This window comes from Hibiscus syriacus, unplaced genomic scaffold, assembly GCF_006381635.1.
Source record: "Hibiscus syriacus cultivar Baekdansim isolate YM2019G1 unplaced genomic scaffold, ASM638163v2 tig00111230_pilon, whole genome shotgun sequence".
Taxonomy (NCBI): Eukaryota; Viridiplantae; Streptophyta; class Magnoliopsida; order Malvales; family Malvaceae; genus Hibiscus; species Hibiscus syriacus.
In genome coordinates this window covers 108822-115151 of record NW_024063026.1, presented here as the reverse complement: position 1 = coordinate 115151, position 6330 = coordinate 108822, and the positions used below count along the sequence as shown (strand labels likewise).

The 6330-nt window shown below is 30.4% G+C and overlaps 1 pseudogene; it reads right to left on the bottom strand.

Moving 5' to 3' along the window:
• Window positions 1-976: 976 nt before the first annotated feature.
• On the bottom strand, window positions 977-2583 carry LOC120156537 (annotated as a pseudogene).
• Window positions 2584-6330: the final 3747 nt, after the last annotated feature.

Here is a 6330-nt window from a genome sequence, read left to right as displayed (position 1 = left end):
GCTAAATATCAAATCTGTTGCGGCATTTGTGACTAAAAATGTCGCTAAATAGCGAACATGTTGCGGGAAACGCCTATAAATATCAAATCTATTGCGGTGTTTGTGCCAAAAAAGTCGCTATATGGCGAACCTGTTGGTCGTTTGTATACTAAAATGATGTTATATAACTTGACCTTTAGCGGTGTTTTAGTATACAAACGTCGCTACATAATCTGACTTTTAGCGGCGTTTATTATTAGAAAACGCCACTAATAGTTGTGGTGTTTGTATTAGCGACGCTTTTACGGCTTTTTTTTTACGACGACAGCATTTTTAGCAACGCTTTTAAATGCCACTATAAGACAAAAAAACAACGCTATATACAAATTCTGCTGTAGTGAATAGGATTGCTTAATTTAAAATCGGTACACAGTTAATATAGTATTACTATAATTTACTCATAAATAAAAGATAAAAATCAAATTATTAAAAAAATATAATTTTAATACTATTATTGGTTACTCGTTAATGAATTTAAATAGAAAGTAATCGTTTTTCATTTCCTAGAAGCTAAACTAGTTCGAAATAAAGAAGAAAACAATTATTTCATGTCATCGCGTAATCCACAGCAAAATAATTAGAATTATAACGTCCATGGTTAACTATGGAGCCCCCATGCATTTATGGTAACGTCCGCATGTAGATGGCAATGATAGCTGCCCAACAATAGGCAGTAGCATCAATGATCCCACACAACATCGATCTTTACCTGTCTAAATCAATACTGGCCTCATCAGATTCAGGAGATAATGTTCTGAGGTAATAATTACTTCATTTTTCGATTAAATCCATGATTAGGGTTTGAGATGTCGAACTACGGAAATGTTGAAAGGAAACTGGAACATCATGTCTCTGTAATTACAGATGTTCTATAAAGGAAAGCATGGTAATTAACTGGAAACACACGAATTCCCCTGGTTTATCGTCCATGGTTTTTCTAGCTTAAGTAAGATATGGAGTAGAATTACTTGAAGAATTCCATGACCCAGAAATTGCAGACAAAACACTCATATCTGATGCCACTGAATCCGGCTTTAGTTGCTAAGGATTCAAATTCCGGTTTGGTTCGTTCCTTCCCTCCCGGAGATATTGCCATCATGAGTACATCCATTTGCGTAGTGTATCTCGAATAAGAATTTGCTTCTGGTACAGTAGGAACGACGACGTCAACCACGATTACTTTTCCGTCATCCGGAATAGCATTGTAACAGTTCTTCAATAGTTTCACGCAATGGTCGTCATCCCAATCATGAAGAATACACTATAAAAAATTTCTAAATTATATTTAAGTCATCATATGAACAATCAAGTATTAACTGGAAATGAGATTAATATCTTACCTTCATAAATATTGCATCTCCTTTAGGAACACATTCAAACATATCTCCTCTACATGTTCGACGCTGTAATCACACATATATACTAAACCCTTGTGTTCTTCCTCTATAATCAAGCTGCCTATGACAATCTAAATGAAATACAAGGCAAGATGATAGTACTAGTACCAGGGTATGCAGGGGCATGTTGAATAACATGAGGTAAGTCAAAATTAATTCCGTTAATAGATGGATACTTTGAAGTGATGAGGCCAAGGGTCACTCCTAGACTGCCGCCGACATCAACCAAACGGCTTCCGAGCTGCTCGAAACCGTTGTAGCGATCGAGGATGATCTTGAGAACTAGATTGCTGTGATTCACCATTGCTGTACTGAAAACTTGATTCAGCCTCGGGTCCTTGCGGAGATATTCGAAACCGTTTGTTCCATGGGCCCTTTCAAATGGAACCCCTCCTTCAATAATTGCATCCTTTAGTTGCGACCTATGGAAAAAAGCAATTATTAAAAAAATGGGTTTTGAGACCCGGGATGGTATTCCATCTTTGTATTTTGGACTTGAACTAAGCTTCAAAATGGGTATGTTATATTGCAGGTCCAACAATTATTTGATTTTGTATTTTGTTCATATTTTTTAATAATATATATTATATTAGTATTTATATGTAAAATATTATCCAGGAGTAATTCGATGTGTACAATTAGGACATCCTAGTTAATTATACTCTTAAAATTTGTTAGGGACAAAGAATCGGAAGAATTAATTAAATGATAGAGAGGGATGAAGAAACTCACCAACCATCAATTAAAACCTTGTGCTGATGCCATGCCATTAAAGGTCCTAAAGAGACCCCATCTTCATTTGGAACAAAGAAATTAGAGACTGGCGTCAAGCTATAGAGCCTCTCAGGATCACTCTTTCCATCATTCGCGACCGAGCTCCCAATGATTCCATGGCTGGCTAAGAGTCCTTAGCTTTTGGACCGGCTTTCGCGATGATTTGGAAGACGTCGAGCTGAATCATTGCGTGCATCGACATGGGCAGCACTAAAGAGTTTACGATCTGGAAGGCATATGAGAGGCTTTCCTCATTGTTTCCATGAAATTGAGTTTCCATAGGAGATGAAAGTTTCTTCTTCTTTTTTCCAATGAAAAACTTGGATGTTCGGACGTAAAAAAGGCTGGAATCGGGTTTGTAAGAATTTCTCATGTCCACCCACATGCCATACTGGATCCATAATAGTCAAGTCAACTGTGCACAACCCTTGAAAACACGCACATTGACGGTCTCTTGCAAATTGACTGATTCAAATGATTGCATCTGACGGTCTCTTGCAAATTGACTGATTCAAATGATTGCATCGTGAATTACAGAATAATTGACTTGAATATTGTTGACGTATGTGTTAATTACATCTGGATTGTTTGAATAGTATGTTTGAAGAATTGGAATTGCCCGGATACATGTTTTTTTTTTGGGAACAATTCCTATATAGTGAGAGGAAAGTAGAATTTTGTTCATAATAAATATTGAACTCATAAAGAGATAAAAAGATGTACCAGGTGCTCTAAAGATTGTTGACATATACCCATTAAGTTTAAATAATTATACTTGATGACTAATAATTAGTAAATTATTAAGTTAAACTTTGATTATCTTATTACAAAAAATAAAATAAAAATTGACGTTTTTACACAAAAAATACCCTAACATAAATTAATTACATATTAGGCACTATTTTAAAAAAATTTATAAAACTAGCACCCGGTCTTTGCACGTGCCGTAAGACGCAGTACATGGGTCGCGCCTTTCAACACGTGGTGTAAGGCGCAGTGCATGGCCGCGTCTTTCTACAAATGGTGCTAGATCCATAATATTTTCTCTAACAGTGTCTGACACGTAAATAATAAAAAAAATCAGTAATTTTTCGGGAAAAATCGTCAGATTCGGATGTACTCCAAAAACCCTATTTGTTCTATGATTTCACCATATGCGTGTTTATATTCTTTTTTTAGTAATTCTGGAGCATAAATATATACTAAAAAAGTTTGAATTTTTTCTATTTTGTGTTGATATCAATTTTAATAATTTTATATAATGTTTTTTTTCCTTTTTATTATTATCTAATATAATGATAATTTAAATGATCAATGAATTAAATTAGATGTATTGTAGTGTATAGTTTTATACAACATAGATAAATCAAACAATAATATATATATTTTACATGTGAAATATTATATACTCTCCATACATAGAATATCATAAATGAGTAATGTTGTACCCTAACAATCATAAAATATAATTGAGATCACTCCACAATATTGTTTTAGTGAGATAAGATATTAAATATCTCAAACAAGATTAAAAGTTTAAATTATGATATTGTGGTTTGAGCAAATTAATTTAGGAGAATATTCTCGTAATGAATCTTTATAACACTTGAATCGAATTAACTAATCAGTAAATCAAATATTGATTGTTAAACTAAATAATAATAATGATAAATATAATAAGATCAAATTATAATTGAATATAAAATTAAAGTTTTATGTGACATACCACATCAGTAACCATTAGTTATATTGTCGTGACATCAATGACTTAACATATAATGACATAATTAAACGTTAAATTAAAATTCAATACCGCAATTGAAAAATTAAACTTTCAATAGTATAAACGAGTCAACGTACAAAATTTAATGGCACCTAAAATAATTTCCAAAAAATTATTTACAATTGCACACTTTTATTATGTTTGAAGCTTAACAGAATTTGTTTTCAATAAAAGATTAAATTTATTAATTATGTATATGATTATTAATTAGTAGTTTTTGGTAATTTTATTTAAAAAATAACTTTTCAGTTATATTATTTAAAATTTTAAAAATACTTTAATTATTTTTCAATTGAATCATGTCATTTAATATATGGCATCAATTAAATGTATTATTTTATTAATTGTAAGACATTTAAATTATAGTGATCGACCAAATATATTTTAGTGATAAAGTTCAATTATAAGTTTAAGGTAAAAAAGAATCAGAGGTCCGTGAACTTTAAAATAATTAATATGGCTACTATCTTTTTTGGATCAATGTAACTTTCTAATTTAAAAAAAGAATTCAATGTAACCCTTTGATCTGCGTTTTCCGTCGTAAATCAATGTCTTTGTTACTTTGTGTTGACGTGACACGTCAAGTAACATAACATTATATTTTTTAACGATCAATTTGACCTCTAACTCACAAAATAACTTAATATGATCATTTGACTTTATTTAATGATGTTATAAATGGAAAAATTACACCATTCGTTACTCAGCTATCTTCTTTCTCCCATTTTAATCACTAGACTTTAAAAGTTTTCAATTTTATCCCCTCAAATTACTCCTATTTTAATCATCATAACTTATTTTATTAATATTTATGTATGACGTGACATTCATTCATATTTCATTAATATATGATTAAAATAAAATTAATTAAATTAAAATTTTAAAATTATATTTAAATAAAAAATATTCCCAAACTTATAATTAAATTAAAATTTCAAAATTATAAACTTAAAAAAAAAAGACTAATTTTCTCTTCTTCGTTGCTGGTGAGCAAAGGTTGATGCCATGGACTTAACATAATTGAGTTTTCCAAAAAATGATGAAGAATATGATGAACTTTTCATAGAAATGTTTAAACCCCATTTGATTCAAAATTTTTATGGTAATTAATTTAATCACAACTGTGATATTTTAATTTAATTAGTATATTTTAATCATATATTAATAAAATAAGAATAATGAATGTCACATCACATATAAATATTAATAAAATTAGTCATGATGATTAAAATAGGAGATTGTCTCCGGAAAGGCGGACTAATATACGGCTAATATACGGCGTTACCAGATACATTAAAAGATATTTGATAAATTCGGTTTAGCGCTACCGGAAATATCGAGTAATAATAATGTAATAGGTGGAAATCATAAAGAAATATTAAAAAATTTGGCAACCGGCAAACTTAGCTTGTCGGTTTGTGTCGATACTTTATAAAAATATATTGATCCATAACAATATAACAAGTAAAAAAATGATAAAACCGGTCTATAAATGACAAAACAAGTAAAGCACTATCGGATATATTGAAAGTGTCTATACTTTATAAAAATGTATCTATCCATAACAATATAACAGGTAAAAAAATGACAAAATCGGTCTATAAATGACAAAACAGGTAAAGCGCTACCAGATATATTGAAAGTGTCGATACTTTATAAAAATGTATCGATCCTGTCGCCACCGTCTTTCGGTTGGGCCCCGGAATTGGGCTTCGACTTAGGAAAATGTGGATTGGAGTCGCCACCGATCATTTATTTTAAAAATAAATGGGTTGATCGGATACCCTATTTCTTACCTGATCTGCGTCTTACCAGAGATGTGTCGGATTCGGGAGTCGATTACAGTCAAGGAAGGGCTAGCACCCTTGAACTGCCCTTTCGGTACTGTGTAATTTCCAGTTGTCTTTAATTAAGAAAATTGAAAGTTAAATTAAAAGATAAAATATTGATCCAAATTGCTTACCACTGATTGTTTGAAGTTCTCTCAAAAAGCCAAGGAAAGGGTTAGGTAATGAAAGTAATGAAATAGAAAAATAAGGCGAACAAACGAAACAATATATAAAAAAAACGATGTATACAAAAAGAAAGAATGAAATATGCCTAAATATAAAATAAAATATGCAAAGGAAAAACGAAAATACAAATAAAGAAAAAGAAGAAAATATAACAAAATAAATGGATAAAAAAACACATAATAAAATAAAATATAAAGCAATGAAAAAAAAAAATATGCGTAATATACATATAATAAAAAGAACAATTATAATAGTAAAAATAGTAATGAAATAATAACGATGAAATAATAAATAAAATATATATATATGTAGAATAAAAAAT